The sequence below is a fragment of the Lissotriton helveticus genome, chromosome 1_1 (assembly GCF_964261635.1).
Source record: "Lissotriton helveticus chromosome 1_1, aLisHel1.1, whole genome shotgun sequence".
Classification (NCBI taxonomy): domain Eukaryota; kingdom Metazoa; phylum Chordata; class Amphibia; order Caudata; family Salamandridae; genus Lissotriton; species Lissotriton helveticus.
The window spans coordinates 1,850,033,442-1,850,056,906 of NC_136057.1; the positions used below are offsets into that span (position 1 = coordinate 1,850,033,442).

The 23,465-nt window shown below is 44.6% G+C and overlaps 1 pseudogene; it reads right to left on the reverse strand.

The window, feature by feature from the left end:
* Positions 1-20,437: 20,437 nt before the first annotated feature.
* LOC144775117 (E3 ubiquitin-protein ligase TRIM39 pseudogene) lies at positions 20,438-21,988 on the reverse strand (annotated as a pseudogene).
* Between the last annotated feature and the right edge of the window lie 1,477 nt (positions 21,989-23,465).

The following is a 23,465-nucleotide window of genomic DNA, read 5'->3' on the forward strand; positions in this document are numbered from 1 at the left end:
TTGGTGCACAGTTCTGTTCAGTTTATACACTTCAACAAACCACATGGTATAATCCATAAGTGCAAATGTACCAATATTAATGTGGAGCTTATTACTATTGGTGAGGAATGAGCGGGCTGGGTAGGTCTTTTAAACCATGGGTAGGAAAGCCCATGGCCACTCCTGGTGCCCCTGCCACTTGCCCCAGCTCACCAAGGATAACTGCAGCAGGCATGAGGAGGCTTCAAGACAGAAAGAGTGGGGGGGAGGGGAAGATAAAGAGAAAGAGATCAGAGAGGGAGAAGGGAGAGAGGTGAGAAGGAGAGAGAGAGAATGGATGAAAAGAGAGAACTTGTGCGAGAAGACAAAGAGAGCGGGGCAGATTTGAGCATGTTTGCCAGTGCTGCTTTTGGTTCCCCAGTCGAGTCCTTGAGGAGGAAGGGAATCCAAGAACCAGTTGAGGCCCTACCACTGTTGAGTCATGGTACTCCCCACACAGCAATGGTCATAAACAGCATATTACCCTGGGCTCTCCTGTATGTTTGTTATATACATATGATGATCGTCAGGCACCAACAATAAAATGAAATATAAAAAAAAATGGTCATTGACTGTCTGCTACTACATGTGCTAGGATTGAAGTGCATCCGAAAGTGTAATAACTTATTTAGTAAAGAAAAGAAAATCAATGAATCATTTTAGCCTGTAAAAATTCAGCTAAACAATGACATAGGAAGAGGCACTATTGCCTGTTTAAGAGGAAAGCAAAATGCAAAGTAGGAGTCACTCTGTAAAAAGACGCAAACACATTACACTTTAATTACATTGCAAGTTCCCAGCAAAGCAAACAATCTTCGCCCACCCGCCTTTTTGGATGACTGCCCAATCTAGCGAGCTTTACATAACAATGAATGTGCTTCTGGTGTGAAGGCAGGGAGCACGGCAGATGTTTGCCTCTTCTTAGAGACAGGGTCTCTTGGGAAACAAAAGGAGGGCTTTCCCTTATCAGGACACCCAGCACTCATTGCAGAAGCACCCTGTAATTGTTTCCTGACGTGTCTTCTTTTAGCGCTAGCCCATGGAGGCAATGAGAGGCGAGGTGATGAGGCGGAAGTATCACAGGGCGATAATTACCCGAGCTGTGGTATTAACAGGCACGGCCACGCCCCCTCTGCATTTTACTCTTCAATTGCCAGTTACTTTTAAGATCTGTTTATTTTTCGTGCCCCATCAATTTAAGCAGTTTAAATAGAAACTTGACTTCACCATTCCTATTATTCGTATTTAAAAAGCAAGCATTAGCGAAGCCAGTAGGTCTTGATTTACTGGGCACACACAGACATACACAAGAGTGCATTTGTGCCTAAGGGAGCATGGGTTCATTAGCACGTGAAAACCAAACAATGTGCAATGTAACAAACAAAAGCAGGACTACCTTGCCTTCACTATAGTCCTGTGTTTTTTAGTTCTACGCGAATGGAGGTCATATGGCAAGGGAAGCTTTATTATAGCCTTTCGTATTTTCTATTTATTTATTTATTTATTTAAAGAGTTTTATATAGCGCTGGCTAGACCCGAAGGTATCAGAGCGCTTTACAAGAGAATGAACAATGTAACAGAAAAAGATCAACAATTACACAATACATCAAAAAAATAAATAGGCAATACAATTAGGAGAGGAGAGAAAGGAGAGAGAAAAGTAGTGGAGGGGGCAGGGGAGGTGAGAAAGGGAGGATAAGGGAAGAGACAACAAGGAGAGGCGAAAGGAAGTTTGTCTAAAGAAGGACTGGGTAGGTGACGACCAAGGAGGGAATCCACGGCCCATCTCCCCTATAGCTAAACCAGGTAGCTCCATCGGGCATCAGACAAAATAGTTTAGTCTCAATACATTGAGAGAGGAGAGTAGGAGAGACATAAATAGAGGGAGGATGTGGGAAGAGACGACAGGAGAGACGAAAGGAAGTCTGTCTAAAGACCGACTGGGTAGGTGACATCCAAGGAGGGAATCGCCGGCCTGTCTCCCCTATAGCTAAACCAGGTAGCTCCATCGGGCATCAGACAAAATAGCTAGATCTCAATTGACGAGGGAAAATTCAAAGATAAATAGGGTGGGGACTAAGGGCCAGGACAGGTGAGGGCAAAGGTCAGTAGCAGGAAGGTGGAGAAGAGTAGAGCAGAGAGAAAAGTTTTATATAGCACTGGCAGACCCAGAGTGCTATACATAATGTGGTGCAGTTGCTTCAAGAACGTAGTTACATAATTACAACAGTTTCAGGAACAAAAATGAAGGCGAAATAGGAGTTATTTAAAGGCCTGGGTTAGGTGTGGGGAGAGGAAATGGAGGCAGGGGAGAGAGAAATTAGGGGAAGTGAGGTGTGAGGGAGGAAAGAGGAGAGGGAGAGGTTGGGAAACGCAAGGGCGACTAGAGAAGAGACAGAGTCAAAAGAATGGATGGGTAGGAGACGGTTCAGGAGGGGGACCAGAGCCAAGCTCCTCAAAAGCTACATAGGGTAACTCCATCGGCCAGAGGTTGCTCAGTCGACCGAAGTACAACAAAGGGTAGAGATAACAGCTTAGATGTATCGTCAAAATTACAGGGAGGGGGCCTATCACGATGCAAGGTGAATGGGTTCCCAGTGATATTGGGAACATTCCTAAACCTCCAATTATGTGAGGTTCCCTAAACACTGTGGACTCTCTCAGAGGGCTACCTGAGACTCCAGGGCAGAAATGCAGGATCCCTCCCCAACAAGAGGAGAAGGATTACTTTGGCACGGGGTACATTTAAAGGAGGCCAGTTAAGACCTTTACCAATTTTATGTGAATCCCAAGCACTGTGGACTCTCTCAGAGGGGAATCTGAGACTCCGGGGCAAGAATGCTGGATCCCGCTTTGGCAAGGGGCACAATTAAAGGAGGACACAAGACGCCTATATCCCAAGAGCAGCTAACCTTGAAGGCAGAGGGGAAATAGATCAAAAACAGTACACCAACAAGGTCTAAAATGAAAGGGCTAGCAGAGAAAGAGCCTGGGCAGAGAAAGAAAGACACATTGGGAAAAATGAATGCGGAGGGAAAGGGAAGATGTGGACCTGTGGGGAGAGATTCAGCTGCCATAGAAAGGGCAGGCAGGTATAAGCAGGCTCAACAGGGAACAGTCAACGGAGCTGGCAGAAACCCGGAGGAGTCGGTGTGCAAGCAAGGGTAATGGCAAGAGACAAAATTAACAGAGAGAGGAAAGAAAAGAAGTAGTGCAGTACAATACAAACCATAGTATTAGAACATTAAGTCATGCAAATAATCGGGGGACATAAAATGAGAGAACAGAGGTATCAATAACAATTTTAAAACAATGTGAGCATCCATCTGGAAGAGAGAAGAACACCAATAATAGTTTGTGAGGGGGTCAGTGGGACTGGCAGTAGGGACCAAGTTCCAAGATGGCGGAGCTCGACTGGAGTAACCATTGGAGATGAGCCAAAATGGTAGGTGGCAATGTCGCTCAAAAGTCCATAGGGATAGCTTCTTCATACCTCCGGATAAAATCTAAATTTTGATCCACGCGTTAGAGGGAGGCAAACCAGGAGGGATAGCAGTGGGAAACGCATCAGTGAGGAACTCCGGAGGCAGTAGAGAGGGCTTGAGGGGGGGGGGGGTGTAAAGAGTCTCGTATCAATGTGAAACAAATATGGGTTGGTAATTTAGCCTTCATTATAATGACAATAACTTCCTTACTATATTAGGCTTCATACTGCACTTCTGACATTCCTAACCATTGTAAATAACAGATATTACTATTACCCACGCCAAGAAGTCAATTCTCCTTAACTTCAGGAGAATGGAAGGCTGAGTTGGCCTTGCTGTGATTCAAACCTGTGACATGTGTATCACGGCTTTGAGTAGAAATATTCAGCTCATTGAGTTATAGTGAGGTATGACACTGGAAGAAATGCTAGACTATAATTAAGGCACACTTGCAATGCAGTTAAAGATACAAGAAAAACCTCAGACCTCAGTGACACCAATGAGAAGCCACCAAGAAATGTAATATGACCACAAGGGTCAGGGTTTAAGGAGCAATGAGAGAGAAGGGCACCAGGAATGAGAAGCTGAAACACCCAGCAAAGAAGGAGGGGTGGGCAGGACCAATGAGGGGCTGACATACGGGTAAAGAAGGAGGGGTGGGCAGGACCAATGAGCAGCTGACATACGGGTAAAAACGGAAGGGTGGGCAGGACCAATGAGCGGCTGACATATGGGTAAAGAAGGAGGAGTGGGCAGGACCAATGAGGGGCTGACATACGGGTAAAGAAGGAGGAGTGGGCAGGACCAATGAGGGGCTGACATACGGGTAAAGAAGGAGGGGTGGGAAGGACCAATGAGCGGCTGACATACGGGTAAAGAAGGAGGGGTGGGCAGGACCAATGAGCGGCTGACATACGGGCAAAGAAGGAGGGGTGGGCAGGACCAATGAGGGGCTGACATATGGGTAAAGATGGAGGGGTGTGATGGAGCAACAGGAAGCAAAAGCTCAGTCCCAGATTTACAGAGGTGTCATGCAATGCAGTGCAGCACCCAAAGGTACTGAGCTGCATTGCGTGACAGGGAGAGAGCAGGAGAGCGCCATATCGACAGAGAGATGACACTCTCCTACCCTCTTCCTAGTGCTGGCGCAAAGTTTTGCTGCTGAGCGGCATGCACACACCATTGTGCAAGGGTGTGTGAGTGAGTCTAGCATAGGTTTTTTATTGGATGGGTACCCTTCCAGTACATATTTCCATGAGTAGACAAGTTTCATAACTTTTCCTACTTTATATGTGAGCTGTACAGTGCAGCACACCTGCAAAGTCAGGAAAAAGGAGATTTTTTTTTCCTTTTAAGGCATGTTTTCCAGCAGCAACCAACTGGCTCACCAGTATGTCATACTGTGACACCACTAGTGAGCTGTACGCATCTTTACAACTACCAGTCTCCAGAATAAAAGGACTCTAGCAACCATTACTAACCAACTCTCACCCGCCTCTCAGGCGCAGGACTCACACTTGCATACAGCAGTGGTCCCCTCTACTTCTGCCTCAACCACTTATGAAGCCTGGGACTCCCTGCCCCTTCCTTCCCTCTCCTTCCCTAACCCCTACATATGGCTTTAGGCAGCGTGGTACAGACGGGGGCCTTCCCCCAACAACTTCTCTCTCACTTCCCCCCACACTTCTCCGCCCTTACCCGTTTGCACCACAACCCCCTGCTCCTCTTCCACTTATGGTGACACTCATGGGAGCGTGGGAATCCCCCCCCCCTTTCTCTTCACACGTGCTTAGGACCACTTGATATTAGTAACTTCACTTTTAGGTACATTGAGGAATGAGTTACTTATCATTGTTCTTTCCTTCTTATTTTTCTTCCCTTTCCCCTTTCTTGTTGTGTAAGTTACTTTCTTGCAACTGATGACATACCCTGGCTGCACTGTACCCCTTCATTACATTATTTTGGTAATCTGAATGGCCAATATAACTGCATCTTTGTGATTGATACTGCACTAACTGTTTGCATATGTTCCGTTTCTTCTTTTTGGGAACATGAATAAAAACAGTTCAAAAACAAAAACCCTGTCTACTAATGTTAGTAGATAGGATTTTGCATCAAAAACCAAGGGTGGTAGCATGGGACTGCCCATGTACCACCCATGTAAAGCCCCCATGACGCTAAGTAATGCAAATCAATGCTTCTTGCTGGTTTGCATTACTTTTCCTTACAAACTAATGCAAATGGAATTTACGTTGGTTTGTAAATCCTCAAAAAGATTTTGCATTGGGTTTGTGTTAAAAAAGTAAAGCACACCCAACGCAAAACCTTGTACATTTTTGACTCATTGTGCAAGAGGAAAGGATGGCCAACAATCACTGAGGAGCTGATAGAGGGAGAGGCTGGGAGATGTAAAGTAGCACCTCATCCTTTGTAATGCAAGCACTTGTTTAGAGGCAGAAGGATACATCCAATCAGCCAGAACCTTTAGGCGATAAATAATTGATTGACAATATCTCAAGCCAAAAAATGAGAGTAGTCTAAAAAAGGCAATAGTTGAAAGGACAACCCAGCGGTATAAAAAAGAGAGCATTTTAAATCTTCTTTATTATCCTGCATCAAACAATGTTGGTTCTACTTTATGGAAAGTGCTTGAATTACTTACTTGTAATCGCCATGGCTTCTTGGTTTATCTTGAAGGTGGCAAATGCTTGTCTCAAAGATCAAGCCATGCGTATGTAAGAACATAAGGACGGTGCAGTGGAACCTGTGAATACCTTTTTAAATCAGTTATTGTTGCTTTGATCGCTCAATCTGTGACTTTGATAGCTATGGAAATTCTAGAACTAATATATGTTAACGTGCGCAGGCCACCTGTGTACATTGAGAAAAAAAAGACCAGTCTGGCCTCATGCAGTCACCTTGGTGACTCTAGATAACCTTGGGCCAATTGCACTTCACCCCGGTGGCAACAATACATTCAGATGTCATATCTATCAACTCTCTATAGTACGTTTTGCACCTACTATGCTGGGCATGAGTAGTGGGGAATCATAAAGGAAGGCTGAGAAGAAGCTACCTCATCCAAGGAAGGCAGAAGGGAGATAGTGATGACAAATAACAAAACAGAACTCTTTCAAAGCTTTTGTAATTTGAAGGGGCACTTAAATCCTTTAACAAAGATTATTTGAAGTGCAAATCTGGTGTCAGCAGCCGTGATGATTTCAGCTCCAATAGAATATTGACTTTGCTGCAGTTAAAAAGCTTGTAACTGGATCTTGGGATTAAGATAGCAGTTTGCCATAAGGATAACTCCCCCTCTTACAGCCCCTGCCTCATGGCACACCCTTGATGTTCTTTCTTATTGTTCAAAGCAAGCTGGTTGCTTAAATACTCCAGTAATGAACAATAGAGTAAGACTCTAGTTCTTATTTGTTGGTTTTCTGAACTGGTGCAATGATTAAGGGGAACAAACACAGGTGTTCATATTGAGCCACTGAAAGTGAATTTCTTGAGCAACAGCATTTGCCAAGAATATTTGTGATAAACAAGAATGAACGTAGGAATTGAAAGTTGCTGGTTTGCCCACTCTCCCGAAAGCGGAAGTGAAAATGCATGCGTTCACATATCTTACACGTGGTCCTCATTCTATCGAAGGCACATTACAATTCATTTGGCTGGAAAGGCATTAGTGACCTAAAAAAGGCATTGTCAAGCAGGCTAAAGAGCCTGTACTGCGCCTAAATGAGGTGTGAAAACATCTCCCAGAGCAGAGACAAAGGTCTTGGTGTGAGGAGATGTATTTCCCCTTGCAGGACCACCAGATAGGGTGGGTTTAGGAACTTCATTAACTTCAAAGGGGCCTGCCATGTCGCAAGTAAATGACAAGGGTGTCAGTAAAGACCTCAGCCTTTGTTCACCTAGTCAGGCTGGCACCAAATCCAGAGGGAGGAAAACTACACCCTGAACCAGTTTTGAGTGACCACAGATGAGGGGTCTACTCATAACCCTGGTCGCTGCTCTGGGTGAACTGCTGCCTCTTGTACCAAAGAAAAAGAAGTTGACTTCAAGGGTCAGTTGGCTGACCTCCTGTGCAGCTACAGGGACACAACAAACTGCATAAGATCTTTTCCCTGAAGTGTCCAGCTGACCAGTGACACAGATTCCAGAGGTCATGGAAGGCAGTGCCAGATCAGTTATTGCTGTGGAGGAAGGTAGCTGTAGCTGTTTACCCAGAGCAGGGAGTCCAAATCCCCACTTCTCCCTGAAGACTGGTATGGAGAAAAATATTCTTAGTTTGGCAGGTCTACTGTCACTCTAGTGGATACCGTAGGTGCTGTAGTTCACATGTGGCATTTAGTTTTTTCATGCCAGGGGTGTGTATCTCGACATTATACCATGGCCTTATAGGAAAGTTAATTGCACCAATCAGGTTAAAGCCAATTGTGACACGGGTAAAGTGCACTGAGTTCTAATGCAGAAATAGGATGAAAATTGGGGATAACTACACAAAAAGATGGTCATTTCCCACACTGAGTCTATGGCTAAGCTGTCACCATTTGTCTACATATAGTGGGACACAGATTTGCATAGAGAGATGTTTGTGTGAAATACGTTTCTGTTAAATAAAGTGAATTAGAAAATATATCCCTGACCACTCACCATGTAGGTTGTCAGAGCCATGGACCCTGGTGAGTTTTATACTAGTGACCTCATTTGTAGGAGGGTAGTAATTGGAAAACATCATAAAGCAGATGTCCCACCATTCCCCTCTTTTGCATTCTTCTGTTAATTTAGAAAGCTGTAAAAGTAGAGGAACCTCCTTCCCCACGTTGGAGCCTCTGGCAGGGGTGCCCTTTTTAGGTTTCGCCTGGCGTTTACTGCGCAAGCGGTATCGCCCAGGCGAAATCTTTGGTAAACAAGTATGGAGCTTTCTCCCGCCTCTGTATTCCATTGGCTAGCTCCATAAATGGAGGCTAGCCATTGGAAGACAGATCTGTCCGTCATTGCCGGAGCAGATTCGTGGGCGTTCCCGCGATTTTTACTCATCCCGCCCCTTTAACGTCGTCAGTGGGCGGTTGTCTTTTTTTTTTTTTCAGAGGTTTGTTTTCGTCATTCTGCGAAGATGGCGCCGGGGCCAGTCGATTTCTCGCATCTCAAGCTGTGGACGACAAAGGTGAGGCTTCCGGGGCAGAAAACTCGCAGCGGGGGCGTCCGGGGCAGAAAGCTCGCAGCGGGGGTCACGAGGTTGCTCCAGGTTCCTTTCCGGTCTATGAATGTGGTGTCTGGCGTAGCGAGGCTCAGGACTCTGCTGAGAACCCCATACTTTGACTTTCAAAGCTATATATATAACATCTCATGAACCATTTACCAATGCTGGTCAGCACACCCAGGCGTTCCCACCGATCTATACCTGACATTCCCCCTGCTCTGCGTCCGTCCATGGCTCCCTGTATCTTCTTTCCCCGCCGCTCTTTCCGCCACGATTCGAATCTGTTGATGTACACGCTATTCGCGCAACCAAACCCACTGTTAAAGTTGCATGAAGCAAATGACAGTCTATGCAACCAACAAAACGCCGATTTCGCACTACGACCTCTGCCGAACCAGATTTTAACCAATCAGAGATGTAATAGGGCATGCCGGTTTGGAACAGTTTTTTTTTTTAAAGCTTGGTTGATAAAACAGGTTGTCACGGAAACGGCTTCTCTCGGTATTCCAAAGGTTTGTTTATAAGGTGGGTATAACCACGTGACACGCACAATGTATTTGTGCAATGAGCATCCAGAGGTTTTATGATTGACGCTTCACCTACCGCATGCGATTGGAGACCGCTGAAGGGGAGGATCGTTGTGCTAGACCTCTTTGCCGTTGGGTTGGCGGGCTGAAGGGAGCGTCTGCCGTTGCCATGAGGATTACGGTGTTAGCAGCTACTGTTACAGCCTCAGACAAAAACTTGTGAACATGCGCTTCGTTTTTAAACTCGTAAGCCGTAGCCCCCACCCCCATTTCCCTGTTAAATGAGATCAACCCATCCCGTATTTGTCTCTAAAATGCCTTGAAGAAGCATAATTAAACCACCCCGTATTTGTTTCTAAAACTCTTAGAAGAAGCACAATTTGCCAACAAAAAAGAAACTTTATCGAACTCAACCCACTCTTTTGAAAATAACTTTCAACACCACCCTATTACCTTTTGAAGTTTATTTTACCTACTCATTTTATGATACTCAGAATATGTTTCGGAGCACTTCCAAAAGACACAAGTACCGGAGTAGTAAAGCCAGGAACGTTATTGTGGCAGGAGGAGCTGTGGGGGTGTAGGCCTACTCTGTACCGTATGAACCTCATGCTTGTTTCATCCACCACCATGCAGTCCCAGCTTCTTTATCTCACTCTCACATTTGCGAGAGATTAAGCTATTGGCAATGTAAATGACAATGCCATTAATTTATCTGTTTTCAAAACCAACACATAAATACAAATGTTGTCATTTACAATGCCAATAGCTCTAACTTTTCCAAAGGTGAAACCGTTGCATTGTAAATGCTTGTTCAGTGGTGAAATCAATTAAATTTGTGGTACTGGATACGCAATTTAAGGGGACCGGAACACTCCCATTCATGGTCTCACTCCCTGACAAATCCTTTGACAGATCATCTGTCACTCAGCTGAAGAGAGGTATGATTGGTGCATTGAGAAAAAACTCCCAACCTGTCATAGCACTTCCAATGTGTGTTACATTTCCAGGACCTACATTCAGATCCGGGTGTGGGGAGGGCAGTGCTGAGGAAGGGTCCAGGTGGTGTCATTGTGTTATTGCGTGGAGAAAAGATGACAGTGTCACATAGATGGAGAGAAGTAGAAGGTGCAATGGGAGCTAGAGACAATGGGCAGTGTGACAGGGAACTGGCAACAATGTGGTGATGGTTTCACAGAGGTACAAGTCATGGGAGTGTAAGACAGGGGACTTCAGCAGTTGTTACCCTAAGTGACAAAAATTGGGAAAACCCTCAGGCTGGAGAAAGCCTCCCTGGCAGAGTAGTAGGTTCATAATAGTATGGCAGCCATGGTCCTGCTTGTGTGACAGAAGTGTTCCCTCCGCTTGCTTCCGAAGTACGTGTACATAGTTCCTACTGCTGTGCTGAGCTTGGGTTGATCATGTATGCTTACAAAGCATACATCACCTGTCTCAGATTTTAACTTTACCTGGTTTAAGCCAAGTTAATGAAAGGAAAAAAACGTAATTTGCATGTTCTTGGCCACCTCCAAGATACTCCTCTCGGCATGGATTCTTCTGCAATCTCAGTCTGAATTTATTTGTGCTTACGTTAGGACATCCCTGCTTGACGCTCATGTCGTACTTGTCGAGGCACATCTAATTCATGTGCAATCACTAAAATCGCCAAAAGGTACACGTGTGTAAATGCAAACCTTTTTTTCTGGCAGTAATCTACTTTTTGCCAAGAAAATGCTTTGTGAATGAACTCTGATATTTTCAGAAGGGACTTGGGGGGGCTCATAATTACAAGTGCCATCGGAGAGCCTCTTTTTATGATTTTCGGGTGGCGCAATGCCCTGCGCCATATTTACACCACCCCTTGTTGTAAATATTTTTGTCCACCCCAAGCGTGGAAGGGTATACTCAGACATGAGTCCCTTGCTCATTGCACCATCAGGATTCAAGCAAGCCGGGCCGAAGACGGCTGTAATGCCAGAAACCGGTCCCCGGAAGCTTGTTTCCTTCCCAGTGTAAGAATTGGCTTTTGTAGTTTGGTTTGCCCTGTTCCCATCATGCACTGGGACAGGAACAGACTAATTTGCATACAGCCAGGTTCTGAAACTGGGATGGTGCAATGAGCTAAAAAACGGTGTTGGATCTAGCCCTGATCTTTTGACTGGGTGAGAGTATTCTGCTTAATTCAGAGACTCTGTCCCTCACCACCCCTTGTTGTAAATATTTACAATGTGGCACTAAGCCACTTTATGTGGGTTAACGCTGCAATATAATTATCATACTCTTTCAGGCAGTTTTCTGCATACAAGGGACATGCAATGGATGTTGCTGTGGGCTTTCCACCACAATACCCATTGCTTTTTGGTGCTACCCCAGATTAATAGGATGTGTAAATCTGAGGCAGCCCCAAAAACTAATGCCACTAAAAAGCAGGTGTCAGAGTGGCGCAACAAGGAGGAATAATTTTATTTCTACTCGTTTTCTGCAGCACACAGAGAAGGAGCAAATCGCCTTTAATGTTCATTTATGTGTAGGAACGTGTCCCTTCCCTGGGAGAAGGCAAGATGGAGTCCACTAGATGGACGTGTGAGTGAGGAGCTCCTGGTTGTTTCCCCCCACCCTTGATTTTTGTGGTCTACAGGTCAAAGAAAAACAGCATGAACGGTGCAGAATAGACTGAGGATAAAAATATATAAAAGGCACGCACACAAGAAGCCAAAAAATTAACCTTTCGGAAGGTATTGCTCAAGCAAATCAAGGCATTGAAAGTGGCAAAAGGAATTAAGCAGGAACGCCCTGTGAAGGCTTTCCCCTCCAGTGCACGATCAGCTGCTGTACACACCTGTGGAAGCGGGGGGAGCCGGGCTGTTGGACGGGAGCGCGAATGTTGCAGAAGAGGCATAGTGAAGCTGCAAACAATAAACACTAAGCTGTAAGGCCGGTGGTCTGGCTGGTTTGGTGTAAACGGTGGCAACGTCTGGGCTGTTTGGGGGAAAACTATGCATATGCGTGCGGAGCAGAGAAGGCATTAAAACCGGCATTGGAGTCGGAAAACGGACAGACCAGTGAAGGCGAATGGTGGTGAGAGCGGCTAAGTGGGGGCTTACTCTGGCTTTAATAAAAGAGTAAGCTAGCAATTTGGCTGTCGGGGGTCCAGTCTTAAATAACTATCTGAACGTGTGCTGAAATGCCTCCCAAAACGGCCTGTGGTGGGAAAACCAGAGATATTACTGCAGTGACAGGCAACAGAGCGGCACTTGCTGGGCGTAAAGCTATGGGGGCGCTGAAGATAACAGAAGGGCTTATGGAGAATTTGCTGCAAGGAAAGGACCAAGGGGAAGCGAGCAAAAAAGTATCCCAGATATTTTGAGCAGCAAACAAGAAAAAAACAACTAACCCTGCATGTGTCTAAGGCTGCAACAGATACAGAACAAATGGGATTGATGGAAAAGGAGAGCCTACAGTGACAAATAGAGTCTGAACAAAGTGATGCTGATACTGGATCAGTTCCGGAAATGCCAGGGGCAGTGACTGAATTAAATCTAACAACAATGGGGCTGCAAGTGGATAGCAGGCCTTTAGAAGTTGAGGCTGGACAAACTGCTGAAGCCACAAGTAGAGAGAGTGATTCAGTGGAGAAGTTTTTCTCCCTATCAGACCCTTCGGATTTGTCGGGAAACGATTGTGAATTGGGGCTCAAATCCAGATCATTGGAGGGATCAGTAATGAGCATTGGCAGTGACTTGAATAGCTCAAATCTGGAAGATGCACATTTGGAGACAACCATGGTGTGCAGACGGGGGTTAAATAAGGAGAAGGGGGATCAGTCTGAAGCAACTAAGAATCTACTTTGGGATTTATCCTCCTTAGGAGAAATGACCCCTGAAGCTGTTAAATCTGCTGACCTAACAGCGGCTGGCCCATCGGAAAAAACAAGTTATGAGATATGCCTGGAATCAATCTATCAATGCATTTCAGATCACAGAGTGGAGACTCGCACTGAGAATGCAAAAACTCATACGGCGTGTCGCAAACTTAAAAAAACAGTCAGAAGAATTGCTAAAACGTGCAATGAATTTACAGAGAGAATGAACGAGGCAGAGGCTAGAATCTGTACACTGGAGGATGAAACTGTGGTACAGAAGGCGGCTATACGAGAGATAAGGCTACACAGAGACGACATGCAAAATAAGCTTGTGGACTTGGAGAACAAACTTTGGAGGAATAATCTCAGGATTTTAGGGGTGCCTGAGGGGATTGAGGGGCAGACGATATCCGTAGGTTTGTGGTAGAGTTATTTGTAGAAGCTTTTCCAGAACTGACAGGTTGGAAATGGGCTGATGAAGTGCAGAGGGCACATAGATTCCCATTTAAACAGCAGGCGGTGAAAGCTGGGCAACCTGATCTAAGACCATGGGCGATTTTGATCTGCTTGAACAATTTCTTGGCATGCCAGGCCATCTATGATCTTGCACTGTCTGATAGAAAGAGGGAGGGAAAGGGAACGCAATTTTTGTAAGATCCGAATATTCTCAAACGGTGGAGAAAAGGTGGCAGTTGCGTCAGTTAATCACTTCCATTCAGGGAAAGGGGCACACGCTTTTTTGTTACAACCTGCCACACTTAAAGTAATTCTTCAGGGTCAAACACGTTTTTCACCTCAGAGGTGCAAGTTAAAGAGTATCTGATGTCTATTTAAGGGGGCTGTGCGCTATGGAATTTGTTTTTTTTGTTTTTTCTGGCTGTGAAGCAATGACAAATGGGGACAAATGAAGATTTTATTAGATTGTGATAACATAGGTTAAGAAAGTAATTGATGTCTTCTGGTGATGTTGCAAATATTTGGTTTAAATTGTAGTTAGGCAGGAATATGTTAGAAGGGTGGGGGAACACAGGGTCGCAAACTCACTTTCCATCACAAGGGCCATTGGCCCTGTTGCCTATTTTTTGGGGAGATGGTGAAGGGAGGGGGACGGGATCTTTGGTACACAGGGGTGGTATTGAGTGGGAGTCAGGGTTGGGACACGGGAAATGTGGGGAGGGAATGGGGGAGAAAAATTCAATCCATGATGATAAAAACATGACATTTGTGAGTAGCTCTATTGAGGTTGAATATATGATGTATATACTGTTAGGATAGCGTATAAGACATGGTGGATAAAATGAGGGATTTGGGGTTAAGGGTCTGTTCGTTTAAGGTTTGTGCTCTGAACTGCAAAAGTAAAAGATTACGGATTGCAGCTGATCTGCGGTTAATGAATCCTGATATTGTATGTATACAGGAAACGCATTTACCCTGGGGCAGACGTGTAGTGATAAAGGAATTGGGATTTAGTTTAGTAGTGGCATCCCATCAGACTGTTATGAATAGGGGTTTGGCTATAATGGTTAGACATGGACTAGGGGTTAATGGGAAGACCAAGGCTGACAATTTTGGGAGGTGGGCTATTGCAGAATGGGTAATAGATGGTAAGAAGATTGTCATATGTTCAGTTTATGGCTCATATTTTGATGAAGCAAAAATATTAGCAGGACTACATGTTGAGTTAGCGATGTGGGACACTCTGTTGATTTTATGTGGAGATTTCAATATACATGTGGACGGGCAGGAGTGACATCCTAATAAGAAAAAGTATTCAGGTCGGAAACCCAAGGTTTTTAAAGCCCTACGGCAACTTTTCTTGGATCATGGATTAGTTGACGCTTGGGCAACCCTAAATTATGTGGATCTGGGATATACTTTCTATTAGCATCCGCATCATAAGTTAGTAGGACTTGATTATGTTTTTATGCCAAGACAATATACGGTGGGAGCAAAAATGCAGATATGGCCCAGGATAACTGCAGATCCTGGCCCATTGTTACTAGACGTTAATTTAGGTGTTCAAAAGAGGGTGGGCAGGCCCTTAACGTTTAATAGGAAACTCTTGTTGGATAATTGTTTTGTTGAACACATAAAAGCTTAGAAATGAAGAGAGAATCAGCCTCAACAGCTATTATATGGGATGCAATGAAGGCCGGACTGCGAGGAGAGATAATTAGTTACAGATGGGGTAAGAGGAAGCAACATCAGGATATGATGCGAGGACTTCTAGATAATGTTAGAGATGCAGAACAGGAACTTATTCAGGAAATAAGGAGGGGAGTTGAAGACAAGAGTATACAAAGAAAGATAGCTTGCTGTAAGGCTACAATTAACCAAGTCTGGAGTAAGGATATTGCTTGCCAATATATAAAGAGGAAAGATATGAATTTGGGGAAGCCACAGGTCGGTGTCTGGCGCAGAGATTGCGAGTCAAGCACTCTCTGCAGAAAATGAGTGCATTGAAGGACTCAGCTGGGAATATGGTAGAGAGTATGGAGGGTATATTGGGAATTTTTCATGTTTTATTAAGAACTATATTCTCATGAGTGAAGGAGTGAGCAGGCTATCGTGGCTTTCTTGCAGAAAGTAGATTTATTAAAACTAGGATTAGAGGAGCACAAAATATTCTACACTTTGATAACAATGGAAGATCTAGAGGAGGCAGTGGGCTTGCTGGCTTGAGGAAAAGCAGCAGAGCCAGATAAATTACCACCGGAGATGTATCAAGTGCTATTTCAGGTGTTAAAGGAGGATATGTTGGCTGTCATGCAAGAAGCACAGATTTGGAAATCGCCGCCATCATGGGACGTGGCCAACATAGTGGTATTCAAATGGAAAGACAAACCACCAGAATTACCAGGGTCATATAGGCCCATTTCTCTGTTAAACTCGGATGGCAAAAACTATGCTAACATATTGGCAACGAGGTTGGTGAGGGTCATTTCCCCTTTGGTCTCTATACATCAGCATAGGTTTATACCCACCGGGAGCACGGTTAATCATATTAAGAAAGTAGTTGCTTTAATAGACTATGCGAATGTACAACACGCTAAGCTGGGATTGATATTCTTGGACGCGGAGAAGGCATCTGACTGTGTTCCTGGCCTTTTTTACGGGCAGTTTTATATAAGATGGGGTTTGGCCTGCGATATGTTCAGGCTATTCAAACCATGTATATAACACCTAAAGCTAGAATATGTGTAATGGGTAAAGAATCGGAGCCGGTGTTTATAACAAGGGGAACAAGGTAGGGGTGTCCCTGCTCCCCGTTACTATTTGCATTATATACCAACCCATTTTTATGTATGCTTGAAAATAGCAATAGGATTAGATCTATGACCTGTGGACAATACGCAGTTCGATTATTAGCCTACGCAAATGATATTGCGGTGGCAACATCGGATCCAACCCAGGCGATTGAGGAGATAAAAAGGCTTGCCCAAGGATCCGGGAAAGTGTCTGGATATAAATGAAATCTGGCAAAGACTCAGATTCTCTCTACAGAGGGTGGGAGGGTCCGGGGGACCCCCGGGTGGTGAAGGAAGCTACATATCTGGGTATAAAAATTTGGATGGATTTACAGCAGCTAATAGATGTTAATTGGGGAAGTATAGTTGCAGGGGTTCAGCAGATGTTAGACCGGTTGGAATGCCTTCATTTGACATTAGTGGGAAGATGCAATGTCCTCAAGATGTGTATATTACCCAAGCTCATGTATTATTTTAGAGCAGTACCGTTAGAACTAACTCGCATACAACTTCGAAATGTACAAGCTATTGCTGATAGGTTTTTGTGGGGACAAAGAAAAGCCAGGAGGGCTTTTAAATATATGATGCTACCACGGGATCGAGGTGGCTGAGCTGTACCCAACTTCGCTTTTTATTATTACATTTGTCTCTTTCAAAATATGAGGGTTATGTTAACAGGGGAGGAAGTGGAAACATTGGAAGAAATATCGTCGATATATCAGTTGCTGATGGGATCAGAGGCGAGAAATTGTTTACATTTTGGGAGTTAAGTTATTACAAGAGAACGCAATTCAAGATGGTAATAGCGGCATATAAAGCTTGGAAGCTATTTAGAAAGAGAATAGGGGTAACAGGAATTTGTTATTATACTCCTACGAACACCACTGCAATGCTGCCGCCTGTATTTGGGGATTTTAGAATGGAGAAATGGAGAGCAAATAGGATTAGGCAGCTAGGTGATTTTTTTGAGGATGAGGTATTTGTTCCCTTTAAAATGTTATCAGATAGATTAGCGTTACAAAAAAATGAGTTCTTCAAATATTTGCAAATACCAGATTATTTTTTGATGCGGAAAGAGCAGAGGGGGATGAAAAGCTGCCCACTTGTCGAGGCAATTAGATGGGCGGCTAGAATAGATACACTGTATCAAATATTGATAGATGAACAGCAAGATGATATGGAAATGCAAAATAGTAATTGGGGCTCCCAGTTACATCAAGATGGATTGTATATGCAGGAATCAATAGATGTTGCAGGGAAAATTTTGCTGTCAGCTAATTTGAAAGCTTAATAGTTTAAGACACTATTTAATCTGTATCACACACCTTTAAAAATGATGATATGGGGAGCAACAATTGTTGGGAGATGTTTTCAATGTGTGCAATGGAGAGGGCGGATATTATCCATATATTTTTTGGGTGTGTGCAGCTAAACTTATGGAAGAAACACATTGAAGGGTTTCTATCAGAGATCACAGGGTTAATGTACAGATAACAATGGACATAATGCTGACAGGAGTATTATCCATTTAGAAACCTGATATTTGTAGCAGTGGCGGTAGCCAGGTTGTGTGTAGCATTGTTGTGGTTGCCACAGGAAGCTCCTTCTTATGAAATGTGGCAGGTAAAATGTTATAATATTTTTAATTTGGAATCTAGCTTATATTGTTTGAAATCAATGAAAAAGCAAAAATTGGGTATTCCGATATGGGGGCCTATGTTAGAGCATATGAAATAAGTAAATTGAATAGGGGATAGATCATGAACTGATTTGCTTGATTGATTATTTACTATTTTATTATTGTGTATAAACGATATGGCGGTTTGTGAGCTTATGTTTCTATGTAACTGATTTTGATGGTTATCTATCATGGATTAAATAAAAAAACTTTTTTAAAAAGGGAGGTGTCCCTCCCTGCACATAAGCAATCATCCCTGCAATGCAGACACCCTTGCACAAAGGCGCAAGGGTGTCTGCGTTGGCGCTAGGCAGCTGTTTTAGTGCAGCGCACGGGAAAACACAGGGGTGTGCCATATTCTTGTGAATACAATGGATCCCTGAGTTATTTTAATGACGTAGCATGGAGCTGCTAAATTCCTTGCAGCACCACCCGGCGTAATTTGTTTGTAAATATACCCCCAGATATTTAAGATTCATGCATCCATCTTAACTAGCCCTTTGATTCTGTTATTTTTCACTTCACAATCGCGCCTTGAAACACTAAGAATCTTCACAAGGCCCGTACCTGGTAAGACAGCAGACTAATAAATTAGAGTGAAAAGGAATCAGACGCCATAGCCGCAAATTGGAAGGTTATTGTTGTAGCCAAGATAATTCTAATTATAAACTTCGCATTTTATAGATGTCTCATGCTAAAAGGCACAGTGCAGAAACCATCAGACAGCCTCGTGCGGCACAAGGAAAAGAGTAAAAAAATGTTAATTAGGCTCTTCTTTGCAGATTAGTTAAGACAGGGTTATTAGGCACATTTCAAGCTAATGATATGCGCACATCCTGTACTCCTATATAATATTAACCAAATGAACAGGCTTACAGTCTCATCTGCTTTTGTCTCTATAACCAATTTTTAAGAGCCACATTAGGCTAACTGAGCAGCATTCACAGCATTTCACTTGGTGCTAAAAATGTGCAGGTGACATAAGTGACAAGGTGGACAGCGTGGACGGCGCAGGGTGAACAATAGTGCAGAATATATCCAGTGAATTGGAACATATGACTCAAGAATGATCTAAATTAAACGAGTGATTGGTATTAATTTTGCAATGAGTCATAAGAGAGTAGCGCCATGTTTTGCGCTGTGTAGTCAAAACGTGGCGCTGTATATATTTTGCTTATGTCACCTGCACATTTTTAGTACCAAGTGCAAATTTTGGGTTGTTTCTTGATTCATCCTATAACAGTGCCGCTTTAACTGTTTTTCTTCCCTACCTACTATTGTCTGTTTAAATAATTGATGAATAACAATCCTAATATCGAAAATTGGTATCAAGTCTCCTTATTTCTTTTGCAGTAATGTTTTCAACATACATGCATAATTGTCTTTAAAACAATACCTGTTGGGATACTGTTTGTTTTGGGAGAACACAAAATGTCCCAGGCAGTAGCCCGGGGAGGGAACGAGAGGCAGTAGGGTACTGTGAGACGGTCAGCCTCCAATCAAATATACACAGTCTCCCTTTTAAATAAAGAATTTATGGGTGTATTTATTTATTTAAGAGTTTTATATAGCGCTACTAGACCCGGAGGTATCAGAGCGCTTTACATGAGGAATTTAACATTTAGCATATTACAAACTTTACAGAATTTACATGAAAGATCGTTGCGAGGAAGAGGAAAAACAAGGTTATAAAAATACATCTAATGATTAGATAATTACAAAAACAGAAGATATTAAGGAGCAATGGGAGCGAGGGAAAATAGGGGTAGGGGAAAAGAGGGAGCAGGGAAACGTGGGAATGAGTGGGAGCAGGGAGAAAGGAACTGACAAAGGACGGAACAAGACGGCAGGTCAGGATCAGAGAAGAGGGTGAGAAGGAAGATGGGGACAAGAAAAGGGGTTCTGAGAGAGGGAGAGGAGGTCATCGGAGGAAGATATAGAGAGACAGCAGCGAAAGGACGAGGAGTGCCATGCACCAATGTCCAGCTGGGTAGGTGACGGCCGCGGGCGCCAGACTCCTCTATAGCCGAACCAAGCGGCTCCACAACACACCACATTATGCCACTGCCCCACGTCACTGCACTGGACACCAAGTTTGCAGTACGGAGCACAGCAGCCACACTGCTCTACAACATACCTTAGAAACATTGCCAAAAGCCAATAGCTCTTGCTAAAGACTTATAAGGATCCAAAGGCGAGACCTATTGCCTACGCCAACACTTGTTTAATTCTGCTGAGACTTTATCGTGTTATATGCTGTTTGGTGTATGATTCACGGCAAACATTTTCTGCCCTTGTTTTAAAAATGTACAGGGAAAAGAGATACATAGTTTCACTGAGGCTTCTGGTTGTCGTGGGAACATGTGAGAGGGTCATTGTGAAGAAGATTCTTTGGAATGTTGGTGTTTAAACTGTGGATGACAGTTGAGGGGGAGGGGGGCTCACACTAGCCTCAGTTCCACTCCTCCCATGTAGAGACGTCGATAGAGACTGAAGAGCAGGAAGAGCCTCTGTGTGAAGGGGGCCTGCGGGAAGGAGTAGAGAAGCTCCATGGAGTCAGCATTGTACAGGGACAGCAGCCCCCCCTCGTAGTCCAGATACACCCCCAGCTTCCGGGGCTTCTCACGAGGGAACAGATGGGTCAGAGGGGAGGTGTGAGCCCTGTACTGATCATCCCACCCCTGCACAGCCCAGACTCCAGCCTCAGGTGACCATGTGAAGCTTCCCTTCCTGTCCACAGACTCTGCTGCGACCCCCACCACCCACACTCCCCCCTCCTCCTGCAGCAGCTGCACCTCCCAGTAATGTCTGCCAGAGGTGAACCCCTCGCTCCCCAGCACACAGGGGTAGCGGGTGAATCTCTTGGGGGTGTCTGTCATTGTCTGCCATGTGCCCGTGTATCTCACTCGTCTCCCCCCCTCAGACAGGAGGAGCTGAGGATGAGCCGTGTCAGGATCCAGAGTCACCATCACTTTTTCCTTCGGAAGAGTGCCCAAAAATGCACAAATCACTGCTATAAGAATAGCCAGGATGCCCAGAAGAATATGACCATAACTTGTCCACAGGTGACACGTCGAGGAGATTTTCACTTGCTTTATCTTGTCCAACAGGTAGGTTAGCGGAAGGCTAAATTTCTGTATACTTAGCCGTGTTCCAGCAGAATTAGCCTTAGGTTTCCGATGTATTATATTATCAAACCTGTGAAATATGCTCTTGATGCCCTTCAGTAGCTCAACATCTTGCTGCTGACACTTCTCCTCTATTTTGCTGATCAGGTCCATCAGTGCTGGTTTCTGATTATCCCGCTCACTAATGCTTCTAAGGACCATCTGTAGACTTTCTTCATGCTTTGTTTTCATACTGCTAAGCTCAAGTTGTTTCTTCTGCTCCAGACACATTTTCGTCTCCTCAAATGTACTCAGAATTTTTATCTCCTTGTTCTTGACTGCTTCCTCCATCTCTGTTATACTTTTTTGATCTTTGCAGTGAAGCACCTCAGTGTTCTCCAGACTGTTCATCAATGTGGCCAGACAACTGTGAAGTTTGCCCTTGTACTCCTGGGCAGCCTCGCCAATGGGGCGCGCCGAGGGAGCCTTGTGGCCCTTGCTCTCTCGACAGATGATGCAGATGGGCTCCTGGTCGTCGTCACAGAACAGGCTCAGCCTCTCCCCGTGCTCTCCGCACAGCTCCGCTCCCTGGGGCCCCCTGGTCCGGGCCTGAAGCTGTTTTATCTTTTCGGCCAGGTTCGCCAGCTGCTTGTTAGGGAGGAGGGTTTTATTCGGAAATGTCCCTCTGCACTCCGGGCAGGTGAAGTCTGTCTGCAGCCCCTCCCAGACCGCGGAGATGCAGGACAGACAGAAGGCATGGCCGCACTCCACGCACACGGCTCGGTGAAATACTCCAGGCAGATGGAGCAGGTCGCCTCTTCCTGCAGGCTCAGGAGCTGGTCTGCTGCGGCCATGATCACTGTGATGTGATCATGATGTACTGTGATGGCCTTTTAATTTTCACTTTTTGGGCCCCCACTCACTCAGAAGTGCATCCCTGCCTCCAGGTGCATGCCCGCCCTCAACCAAACGCGGTTTCTGGAGGGCGAGGACTGGCAGATGATGAAGCATGACACCTGGTGGTGTGTGATGCCAGTCCATCACTTTTTGTGAGATGCCTCACTATCACTAGGCGCCTCACTGTGAATCTAATTTGGTCTCTACCTGGGAGCGGTCTCTATTGTGTTCACTATACTGTTTGTTTTACCTTACACCAATGTAGACACCTTACTCGGTAATAAGCAAATTGTAATTGAAATTGTAATTGCATTTATATAGCACTTACTACCCCTGACGAGGCGCCAAAGTGCTTTTCGGTGAGTCTCACGCTACTCCGGAATGCACAAAGGATTAGTGGTAAATTAGTATAGAGAAATATGAAATTAATTTATGTGGTGGATATGTGAGTGTTATTTGGGTTGAAAAGGATAGTGGAGGGATAGATATGGGAGGAGTTTGCATTTATATAGAGCTTGGTACCCCTGATGAGGCATCAAAGCGCTCTGAAGAGTAGCATGCTACTCCGGAACACAAACAGGATTAGTGGTGAATTAGTACTGGGAAATATGAAAATAATTTGAGCGGTGGACATATGAGTCTATTAGTTAAAATGAAAAGGATAGTGGATGGATAGAAGAGGGAAGGGTCTAGAAAGGTTTTTTTTTAAGCTCATAGCAGCAGAAGCAGGTTTGGGATGAGTAGGCACAAGAGGGCTGAACCCACCAGTTAGGGTATCACTGAAGGGAGGGGTGGTCTTTGTGAAGACTAGAGATAGAGAAGCATATTCCATGGGAAGAGACTGGTGCCTTGCCTGGGGCTTGGGACCTACCTCTCCATACAGGGTAGACACTTAGGGCTCAAGACTGCATTAGATTCCAAGAGGGCTGAAAAGAGGGAACAAAAGGGGAAAAACACTTTCCCAAACTACACATTATGAATAGAGAACCACATGCACCTTCTCGGCTCCACTTGAGAAAGGGGCTGAAACACATGGTTATCAGCTAACTAAGCTTCTTATTCCCTGTACTCCACCTAAACACCTCCATCCCACAACGTGTCAGCCCCATTGTTAGATCTAGGGGTCTCTAGTTGGCAATGGTATTCACCTTTGTCCAAATAGGGACCCTTACTTCTAAGTCAGGATAAGGTGATAACTGTAAGGAATGCAGGTTGGTTCCACAGGAGCGTCAGGAATCCGAAGAATATTCCACAGCCTTCCCCTACGGCCTTCCGACTCTATCAAGGGAGACAAAACAAGGAAAGTTTTGGGGGGGAAAATGTTCGATGGTGATCTCCAGGATTGGATGCGTGGTGCTTCAAATGAAGGGAACTGGATAACAGGTAGGCTGCAATGAAAGGTGAGTAAGTACTCTAGCTATAACACCTTATCTG